Raw genomic sequence first — 12018 nt, forward strand, 5'->3', positions numbered from 1 at the left:
ACTCATTATCCAGCATCGTTGCGTGGTTTGTCTTCTGTTATTTACTGTAAGAAGAGGCTTGTGGAGACTTCACATTTTCCTTTTGCCCTCTGGAACAGTGACCTGAACATCTAAGAATTTTGCTTCTCCGAAAACAGTAAAGAAACACAAAGTGATTCAACATGGCTCCACTTGGTCTGCTGTTAATCCAAATGTGCTGCCCTCGGGGAACATGTAAGCTGAGGAAGCTGAGGAGCTAAAATCTTTATCAGATAGTTTCATGAAAAATAATAAACACCCAGGCCCTGAACCGTACCAGCCAAGTGTGCCCTGCATGTAGTCACTGATAGGTGCGTAATTATTTATTGACTCAGCTCAGTGTCTCCTCTGCACCTAAGTGGGCTTCGAAAGGCTCCACGCTCTGCTGTGTTTGTGATTTCAGCAGGTCCTTGGCCTCGGGATCACGGCGTTGGAAGAGATCTCAGGCCGTATCAGGTGATCTGACCAAACAAGCTTCCGTGTCTCTGTGCACAGCTCAACCGCCCTCACAATTCCTTTCAAGAGCTGCTCTGTGGATCTTTATCAAATGCTTCCTGTCACTCAATCAGGCAACTGAATTTGCCAAGAAAGGTCAGGCGCTCTCAAGTACAAAAAGATTCTCTGGCATTTACTCAAAGACAAAGAGGTTTTTGGATTGAATTCTGTGTTCAATACATGGTTTAGATTATTCACTATAAGGCAGACAACCGAAGTCTGGCAACATTAACATGATATGAGATCCAGGAGCAAATAAGCTGCTGGGTCCCCTCCCTTCATTCCACCTGCACTCATGCACAGTATTCTTGTGTTAATAGTACATAAACCCTATAGTTTGCTGTATGGTCATTTGATTTGATTACAAACGAATCAAATAATATGCAACATGTAAATACAAAAAGGGGGTGCATACCTCCGTCAAGGCTCACATCCAATCTGGCCACATAAGAGAAAGTAAGAAAAGATTCATGGATCCGTGCAGAAATGAATTTGGCTCTTCCGTGGGTCATGCCCTATCCCACCACAAAATTTCATTGAAATCAGTTGAGTGGTTTTGGCGTAATCCCACAAACAAACTGACAAACAAACACCACTGGAGGCTACCCAGAGAGTGCATTCCTCTGCCAAGGCCCAAAACTCTCCTCATGAAACCGCATTTGAATTCACTAGATGTGGATTTTTATTAGGATTTGCACCAAATTGCACACACTCATAAATATCACTCCACTTAACATGCAGGAATTTTTACCATGAAAATCTAAATTATTCTAAGAAATCAAAGTAAATGTTGAAAAACAACGTCTCCTGGATATTCCTGAATCCACCAACTATTCTGGATCCACACCAAACTGAAACGAGCTCCTCTCTGACCCATTCCGAACCCCTCCACCAAGTTTTGTGGAAATCGGTCGAGTAGTTTTTGCCTAATCCTGCTAACTAACAGACAAACAAATACAGATGAAAACAGAGCCTCCTTTGCGGAGGTAAAAATAATGGGGTTTTATTTTAGCCCTGAAACAATTGTCAGGAAATGATGACATTAGTTTTATAATAGCGTTTAAATCAACATTTGTTATTTGACCAGGGGTGAAGGGTGAGCTCACAGCGTTCCCCCCTGAACCGTGTTTACCTCCAGAACAAGAAGAAGAGATTATCATCTGATAGTCCCATCTGATAGTCACTTGGAAGAGGAGGCAGAGCGACAAATAAAACACAGCTGTGCTCTCAACCTGGCTCGGATTTCATATTTATCCCAATTTACATTCTATTGAGATCTTATGCACAAGCTCTGTGATTTCTGGCTTCTATCTATATGATGTGCGAAAGGCACTTGGGTTACATTCACTTGGCAGAGAGAGAAAGTTGCAGTCAGGGCGGTTAATATCATAACAATCTATTGATTGCTTTGTTTCCTGTCTACCTTAAAATAGAATCTTATTTGTCCTCAATTGTACAAATTGTTAGTAGACTTGTTTACTGTGTTACCTCACACATACATTTGTGTTGAGCTAAACTGGAAGTTTTAAATGAAATTCATGTTATTTGGTGCCAGATGTGCACCACATTGTTTGACGTACACAAAACTAGAAAGAAAGAAAGAAAGAAGGAAAGAAAGCCTCCTACGTAAAAGACATATTTGTAGCATGAGATTTTCATTACAAATTCTACCTGTTGCAAGTTAAGCTATAACAAATCCTCTTAAGTTCTACAGGATGAAAGATGGTACATAGACTGGAAAATGAAAACAGCATGATCAGGTCATTCTATAGCTTTCTGTCTTCAAACAGAACTTAAGTTAAGCGTAGTTTTATATTTCTTGTAAACTTGAGAAATGGCAGCGCTACGAGTTCGTCTGTCAAACTAAGAGCCAGGTATTGAACCTCAATACATTCCTGGTCACAGTCGAAATATCCATAGCACCAAGAAGCCTATCGGAAACTGTGTACAGAAACCTGACGTCAATGTCTGATCAGCTTCATAATAATGTTTATCTATTCTTTGATTAGAGAGCTTCAGTCAACATATTTCCTATTTTATGTAGACAAACTCTTTGTGTGGCTGATTGTTCTTGGAAAACACTTAACATTCGAGAATTTTTGCTTCTTTTGCTAAATGAAAACAGGCTTTTGTGGGAACAAGACGATGCTAGCAGCTCTGAGACCGCACATAAGCCGATTTTAAACATGAACTCCAGAGGATGTCCACAGAATCTTGCATGTTAGAAACAAATGTTAGCGCACTTTCTACTTTTTTTTTTGGATTCTCTGGAGTTCAGTGCATGTATAAAAGCAGCTATAGTGTGAGCTAAATGCTAACATGTCATTTTAAAATTTGTCTTATTAACAACCTTTATGTAGTTTGTGTATTTTTGTATTTTGGCATGCTAATGTTTGCTAATTTGCCAAATGAGTCAACAAACACTGAGCACGGCTCATATCTTACAGCCACACAACATAATGTTGTGCAACAATTTCAACTGTTTGCCTCCCGATTGTCACAACAATGTATTATTCTTGCTGGAATAACTTTCCAGAGGTGAAGAATCCTGTCTCTGAATATTATAAACCACTGTTAGCATCTGACAAGCCTTAAAAATGATTGGTCCTGTGACTGGACTTCCTCGATCAATTTTTTGGATCTTGATAATAAATGATACTCTCAAAGTAACTGGACAGACTTTTCCTGGAGATGATTGCGGCTTTGTGGGATTTAAACCAATTCAAACAATAATGAGCTCATCAATGATTGAGCCTTTTTTGTAAAATGGATCCACTCAGTTCCAGGATACTTCTTATCAGTGTTGATAAGGTTGTCAGGGACTTACATCTGCACTGATGAAGCTTTCACTGGATGCAGATGATTTTTAAGATCAGAGGAGAGCAAGAAAATGTTTGATAGACACAAAAATCATTATCGTTCTTTTTATAAATCACCACTGTGTCCTTTGACATTAAGATACAAACAGGTGGCACACTTGACAGCCAAAGAAAAACCTTTGTGATTTATTAATAACGGGCACCAATTTCAGCATCTATTTATGAACCAGCCATTTTCCTCACAGATATTCTTAACCTTTAAGAGATAACAAAGCAGAACAGGACGAGGAAACTGCTCAGTGACCATAGCTTACCTCTGTTTTTATCAGAACCATGTGGAACGTTCTCTCTATGCTTTTCAGATGTTTGACAATTGTGTGGGACGATATTTGCCAGAGTGCGTTGCTGTGCTTGATGGAAATTAATACAGACATGATGTGGGATAGCTGAGAGCTGGAAACAAGAGTTTGAAGTGGGGATGGTAACATGCAGCGTGTAGAATCTAGCTCGCTGCTTGGGAGATTTTTTTCTTTTTCTTTCATACATATATGAATATTTGTTGAGGGTTTTTTGAGAAATGTTTCAAATTAAAAGTGAAACAATCAAAATTTTAGATTATAGTTTGTTATAAGCTGCTTTTAGAGGCACTGAAAAATATAATCTAATAATGAACTTTGTTTATATTGCACTTTTCTTAACAATGTTACAAAGTGCTTGATAATAAGAAGTAAAACCAAAAGACATAAAGCCAGACAGTTGGCTAAAAAGATGTTTGCCACATAAATCATAGAGCAGTAAAAATCACTAAATCAAAAACAAAACAAATAAAAACTGTACAAATGAATGTAAATCAAACTTTTCTAATGGCTTTCAAAAAGAGAAAGCTTTTAAGATGATGTTCATGTGAGAACAAAAAAGGCCAAGTCAGTTTCTCCAGACACTTTTTCTGCAAACTCAGGAAAAAAATCAGGAAAATGTTTTTTTAAAATGCACAGCAAGCGAGAGAGCATATTGATGAGGTTTCTAATTAAGTATAAAAATATACCACGCAGGTAGAGGCCAACGAAGAAATCAACTTGGAAAAACATAGAGATTCGAGAGCTTTTGGTGACACAGGCCAGCGTCTGTGTCGACGTCTGACAAACAAAAACACATGATTTCCGCAGCAATTTAAACGTCATGTCCTTTTCCTACATGTTCTACCCAGATACCAACCCTCACCTGAACAGCCGCACATATTCCTGTTGTTGTGAAAGCGTCTGACCCGGACAATCTCCTGCGACCCAATTTTTCTTGACATTTTGTGGATTAAATGATAAACTAAATTGCTTTAGTGAAGATCAAGTAATTGAGGGTAAGAGTTTCTTTTTAATGCTACTTGACACTACTACTGCTCTACTACAGTTCAGTTCAATGAGTCAGGACACACACACACACACACACACACACACACACACACACACACACACACACACACACACACACACACACACACACACACACACACACCCTTGAATGAGAGCAGTGGTGAGAGGGAAGGGGAGTTTTGTTGGTGTTGGGCAGAGGAAGGAGGGTCAAACAGTCTTTGGATGTATGAAGGAGCCTCAAGCATCACATTTGGCTCCAATCAAATCAGTGATGTTTTTTGGCCACAATATATAAAACAGATGGAGGAGTATGATTCTTTTGTGTAAACGCTGTTCGGATTGAAGAAGTAGATCTCCTTTTCTTTTTAAGGCTCTTTTTCTTTGTTTTCTGAGAAGCTGTGTATTCTTCCATGTTTCAGGCTGAAGGATTTAAATGTCTAATGACTTTAAGGTGTTGTTTTCACTCTTTTCTCTGTGTCCCTGGTTCAGATTATTTTACTGTTTTGACTGTAGCTTGTGTGGCCTTCTGTTAACAATAATAACACCTCAACCTTTCACCTGCCTGAAATGTGAGGCCTGATAGACTTGACTACAGACTTGAGTGTGAATGTCACCTTAGAAAAAGTGTCTCTGGACATGCAAAGTTGTTTCACACCCTCAAATGACCCCTAACCTCTGAGGAAAGCGCGGGGGGGGGGGGGGGGGGGGGTGAAGTGTGCTTGGGGGCAGTTTTAGCCACAAGGTGAAAATGCGAGGGCAGGTGCTCCCTACAGGCTCCTCCGCTCCCAGCACAAGAGGCCTGGTTCTCCTGTGATGGATGAGTCTGGCTGAGATGCCAGGCCTCTTTGGGGCAGAGTCCACAGCAGGGGAGGCACCATCTGGGAACAGAATGTCAAGGCTGCCCCTGAGGGTGCAGATTTATGCTCCAACCTCAGGTTCAAACAACTGTGTCTGACACAGCATATATGAGGTGGCAGTGACAGCTCTTCTCCATCCAGTCCCAAAAGAGTCCATCCATTTCTGTCTGTGGAGACATCAGGAGGATGAAGAGGTGACGTTTTTCCAACGTAAACGTCCTGATTGTTTTAATCAACAGACACAAGTAAGCAAGAAGGCAAGTAGGTGGGAAAGGAAAGTAAATCCAAGGAAAAGGTGGGGAGAGGAAAGGAAAGGCCAAGGAAGGACCAAGGGAAGACCAAGGAAAAAACAAGAGAAGAAAGGACCAAGGAAAGTAAAAGAAAGACTAAGAAAAGGAAAGAAAAATCCAAGGGAAAACAAGAGAAAGGAAAGGAAACAAAAGACTAAGGAAAGGATAGGAAAGGCCAAGGAAAGACCAAGCGAAAGAAAAGCCAAGAAGACCAAGGAAAGGAAAGGAAAGGCCAAGGGAAGACCAAGTGAAAAAAGGGAAAGGAAAGGCCAAGGAAAGACCAAGGGAAAGAAAAGCCAAGAAGACCAAGGAAAGGAAAGGAAAGGCCAAGGGAAGACCAAGTGAAAAAAGGGAAAGGAAAGGCCAAGAAGACCAAGGAAAGGACAAACAAAGGAAAAGAAAGACCAAGGAAAGGAAAGGAAATGCCAAGGGAAAACAAGACAAAACAGGAAAGAGAGAGGAAAGGAAAAGAAAGACTAAGAAAAGGAAAGGAAAAGATAGACCAAAGAAAGGAAACAAAAGGCCAAGGAAGGACCAACGAAAAGAAAAGCCAGGGGAGACCAAGGAAAGGACAGACAAAGGAAAGAAAAGGAAAGAAAGGGAGAGAAAAGTGTCCACAGATGATAAATGTGCGATCACCATTTGTTTTTGATCACGTGGGGGACACAAACTCTGGTCAGGAGATCGGTGAGACCTTGACCCTGACCTTGAAATGAATCCTGAATTTAATGGGAAGCCAAAGTAAAGACTACAGAACGGGAGTGATGTGGGTCATTAAGCCTGCGCCTTTCACTCTGCGCTTTGAGTCTCTGTGTTTGTTCCACTCAACAGAACTGATGCTCTGCACGGCACTAAAAAAACTGCAAAAACAAAGAGATTTCTTTCTGTGCCCCTCTTCAACAGTATTTATAAATGAAGGACAGACAGAATGAAACAAACAGACCAGAACCTTTCCCTCGGCCCCCCGCAGAAGTCACAAGCAAAGTTTTCCCCAAACCACTCTACCATCCATTACACACACTTACGTATATACACAACCCAGCCACAGCGACCGTGGTATAAACACAGGTGATGTGCAGCATGAGTTCATCCACTGACCAGTGAAATCTGTTTCAGTTTGCTCAGGGTAACGACGTTCATAGACCTCAGCTTTTTGTTGGACCCATTAGAGCCTCAGCTGCAGAGGGAGGTCGAACCGGCAACGGTATTAAACAATTAGGGTCGTAGACACAGATGTGGGAGACAGACGGAAAAGCTCAGAGTGTGTGTGTGTGTGTGTTATGTCTTCCTTATAGGGACAAAATGCAAATCATTAAAACATGTTTTAAAGTTAAGGTTGGGGGGTAAGCAAGAGGTAGTTATGGTTAAGGTTAGCGCATGTTTCCAGGAAATTAATATAAGTTGTTGTAATGACCTCTGAAGTCATGGATACGTGTGTGTGTGTGTGTGTGTGTGTGTGTGTGTGTGTGTGTGTGTGTGTGTGTGTGTGTGTTGGGGGTTCCCAGGACTATGAAAGTATGCACAGTGTCCCATGTGGAGTTCATTTTATCCCTTCACTTTGAGAATACTCCGCAGAGTGTAGAAGCATAAAGCATGTGTGCATTTAAACAGTTTAGTTTACTGGAATATAAGAAGAATGTGACTGTGTTTTGTAATGTGCTTATACACAGTGAAGAGGGAGACACTGTATACTGTGGCTGTTATGTGCAGGGAAAAACTGTGTGGGAATATGCTGTTTGCCTATATGTTGTTTGCCCAGACATGGTGGAAAATCCCAATGACAAATACGAAAAAAGAACAAATTACACAACTCAACAGCAAATAAGAAAACAATCAACGATTGTCAGCATTCCTTTTAAAAAGACTCTTCAGGGCCACCATGACATAGGCTCCAAATATACAGGAGTTCTTGGCAGTGCAAACGTTACGGAGGATTAATTTAAGCTCTATGAGAAATTCACTTTGTTCAGATAACATTATTTTCCCATGTAAACGTTGGAGTTATTTTTATGTTTATGTTTCTAACAATCAGAAGTAAGAGTCAAGTGGGATTAGCCAAGTTTAGCATATAGACTGGAATAAAGTTGAAATAAATTAAGCTTCCTTTAAACTTCACAAATAAGTCCAATACATCCAATGCAATTCTCAAATAGTATTTTATTTAAACTGCTTTTTTAAAATTTGTTTTATTTTGTTAAATTTTTTATCTTTCTTTTCCTCTTTTTTTTTCTTGTAGATGGTCACCAAACCAAAAGACGGATGACTAATATCCATTGTGTGCTTTTATACATGCACTAAAATACAAGCATGTGTTCTTCAAATTATAATTTGTGTATTTAAATATTTCTGATAAGCAATAGGATGTTTTATTATTCTGCTCCTTCTGCAAAACAACAGAAACTTTCAATCTCTCCAGAATGTTGCCACTGAGCAGTTTTTTCACATCTTGCCTATGTCTTTGTAAAAGCAGCTTTAAAACCCCCACACCGTGGCCTGGATTAGAATTAATGTTATATCGAAGCTTGTATATACTGGCTGTGACATCTGATCTGGTGTACAGAGCGTCTGTCATTATGAGGCAGAGCCAGGACGATGTTTTGGTTGGAACACCATAAGTCAATATGGTGCCACCGCCATAATTTAACCAGGACTGTCAAGCGAAGATTTGGAGAATATTTAATTAAGAGAAGAAAGATAAGCTTTGCCGTGTTTACTCTCTGGTCATGTGCAGAAGTGCCTTGTGGTGGGCTGATGTTTTATCCCTCTGTAACAAATACAAGCAGAATGTCAAACAATTAGAGGAGAAGCACTTTGGAGGAGGCCGTTTAGTTGGATTTCTGTGGTTGGAGAAGCCCTCGGCATTAAAGGGGAGCCATCATTTTGTTAATGTGAGGCCTGTTTTTAAGCGTGTGTGCGGTGATCTGTCTCCCTGAAGAGTTTAGGATAACGCTGGTTGTTTTCCGCCTCCTCTCAGCAGAACTCTGCAGGTTTAATGTGCGCTGCCTCGGGCCTGTTCCATCTACATCCGCACACCATTACAATGAAACACACGCACGCACACACACAACAGACTGATGCTACTGGAAGTCGGGACCAACACACTCTGTTCTGGGACTGTGTTTAGGGATAATAAAAGGCTTGGTGATTCCCTCTGACCGCATTTGGGCTCCGCTCCTCTATTAGCATCGTAGAAGAATTTGGCGCGTGGGGTTTTAATGATGCGCTCCACTAATGAAAACAACAGGAAAGCAATGATGACATGTACGTGGGTCCACGAGAGAAATTATCGGTGGTTGGCACATTTACAAAAGCAATGGAAAGTGGCTGTAAAATAAACCTGGTGGCCCAGTGGAATAAGATTATCAGACATTGTATAACAGTATGAAAAGTACAGATGCACAGTTTCTAGCAGTAACATAAACAAACAGTCCAGATGTTTAGCTGGTTTGAGGCTGACTGGTCTAGTTTTTGACTTGTAAAACATGTAATTTAACCATTTTCAGTTTTCTGTTCGTAGCATGTTCCTTTGCAGAGGAAAGCTTCCTAAACAAAGTATTATAAAACTCAGCTTTTATTTGTCGCTACTTTGGTTAACGATCTTTTTGTGCACACATCCACAACATGTTTCCTTTTGTTGGTAGTAGATGACACAAAAAGCAGCTTATTTCACCATATTTCCAGCTAGAATATGAGATGTAATGTGAAACAGGCCGACGGCAGAGAAGTGGATTATGCTGCAGCAGCGGTTTGAGACATGATATGGACATTTTTTACTGTGAAACTACAATTGGATTCGATTAGACCTTTTGGGGGATGAGGGTCTCAGTGAAAAAGCTAAAAGCTACAAAGGGATAATATGATACTCAAAAGGAAAATACATTTAGTGAGGTACTGCTGCAAGGTTATCAATCTTATTCTCTGGGGATTGGGATTCTCTGGACAGAGGCCATGTTGTTCCAAACCAAAATACCTGAAAGGTAACATCATTTCACTATAAATGTTATCTGGGTTATAATGAAGTTCAAAATAAATGTTGTAATGAATAATAATGTGGTAATTCACGAGAATAAATTCATAATTGAAAAGAAAGTTGTAATTAAGAAGAAAGACATAATTTTAAAAGAATACAGTCAGAAAAGTCATTATTTAATGATAAAAGTAATAATATTAAGAATAATATTAAGATTAAGATTAAAGATATTCTTTAACACATAAAGATCTTAAACAAAAAATATCATTTTATCAGCTGTTTTCCTTCTGGTTTTATCTAGATGACTTTCATTCCTCATTTAAATTTCCTAGAAAACAATGAAGTACAAAGTCTGCTCATGCATGTGTGTATTTTTTGGCAAGTAAAAAGAATCTGGATAAAATTAACCCAAATTACATTTACTTAAGTTAAATGGAGGTATCCGTCTTATTTGTTGTAAACTACTGTCAGGAAAATGACAAATGATTATATTGCAGATCTGTTTTCTGTACCATGCAGGCATTTGTAGGATAATTATACTTTGATGGCTTTGCTTCATTTTGAAACTGTACAAAGCAGCAATGAGTCAAATCCTGTTTCATGGTTCAAAATCAGAGGTGAAATCAGGAAGTAAAGTTTGTCCAGAGTTTGGGCTGAACTTGGTGTAAAGTCTGTTTTGTTCTGTTTTGTTTCTATACCTCAAAATAAGATGTGTCCTTGTTGTGGTGTCACAACTGTGAATGAATACCAAACCTTTATTTACACTTGAGCCCATGTCTGGTATTCCAGGGGTCACTGTGGGTCACTTGCTCGCCCACTTCCACCATCGCTAAAATTTAAAGGGGTGGGTTTTCGTTTTACATTTTTTGTAGCCCACAAATTCCTGAGATGAAGGTATGTGAGATTATATTTCACAACACAAACTGCCAAAAGGCAAATGATCCATGACTTCTTCCAGAGCTGCAATTTGTTCATGTCACGCAGAACTTATCTTCGAAGGAAGTTAAACACATACACACACACACACACACACACACACACTTACTCATTGCTAGATCATTTTTCTTTTTCATCTGCATTGACAGTCTGTTTGTTATTTCAAAGTAAAATAATTAAGTAGTTCACTAGTAGTTAATTTAAAATGCATTTGTTTGAAAAATACAATATTAATCAGCTGTTCTTGCAGAAACCAAGGTCATACTGGATTTTTAGTCACTATAAGAAGAATAAGACTTGAATAAGAAATCTTTCAAACAATGTACTATAACATAAGTATAAGTGGAAGTAACCCTCAAGAGCAATTGTAAGAGATTACATGATTGATTTTATACATGCTCAGGAATAGATAACTAGGATTACTCTCTATCTGCCTTCCTATTGATTTTTAAAAATCTAAACAATATGCAATGTTCATGTAATTAGATTTTCAACAAAATGCAATGACATATATTTCTAATATACACAGATAGTAAATAATAATAGTACATTTCACTAGTACCACATTGACAGTAGCAGACATTGAAGAAACTGTTTTTATACACTTTTCTTTTTCCTTGAACAAATGATTCATCCTGAGTAATGATGCAGTCACTCTCACCAAATAAATTTACATCTGTCCCTTTAAAAGCATCTTAGTTGCAAGAAGTTTAATGATCGTTAAATTCCTATTAAGGGTAATCGGGAAGAACTTTCTCACTTTTATCACCTTGGTAAATGTGGGCCCAGAATGTGACTTGAAACCAAAACAGTAAACTTCGCTCACTGAAATCAAGGTCTTTTTAAATAGTCAAAACATCTTTTTATTTTAGTTCAGTTAAAGTTAGTCTAATCATTTAGGGGGAGAAACAGAAAATAAAAACTACAGCAACATCCCTTTTTTTCATGAGGAATGTGTGAAGGTAGCAGGGGGCACGACTTCTCCATATGGGGTGTAGATCAGGTACGGGTCAGTCAGAAGACACCTCTGTGGCTGCAGAGCTGCTTGTACTTTGGTCTAAGTTGTAAAGTTGCTCACAGTGTGAGTCTACCAGCCTCAGTATCGGTCAGGGGTCAAAGAGCAGGGCCCTATAGAAAGATCTGCACCACACACCAACCCGTGGACATCCTGTGAGCATAAACCTGCCTGTTTGTGGATCCTGTAACGCAGACCTGGACTTCAGATACTGAGATGTGTCTTCAATATTCCTGAAATAATTATACACC

The 12018-nt window shown here is 39.2% G+C and overlaps 1 long non-coding RNA gene across 1 annotated transcript in view; it reads right to left on the reverse strand.

Annotated features, from left to right (window-relative positions):
- The window catches only part of LOC138411156 (uncharacterized), a 36608-nt gene that overhangs the window by 13229 nt on the left and 11361 nt on the right, over nucleotides 1-12018 (reverse strand). The gene's annotated exons all lie outside the window — the stretch shown is intronic.

The sequence above is a fragment of the Paralichthys olivaceus genome, chromosome 8, assembly GCF_024713975.1.
Source record: "Paralichthys olivaceus isolate ysfri-2021 chromosome 8, ASM2471397v2, whole genome shotgun sequence".
Taxonomy (NCBI): Eukaryota; Metazoa; Chordata; class Actinopteri; order Pleuronectiformes; family Paralichthyidae; genus Paralichthys; species Paralichthys olivaceus.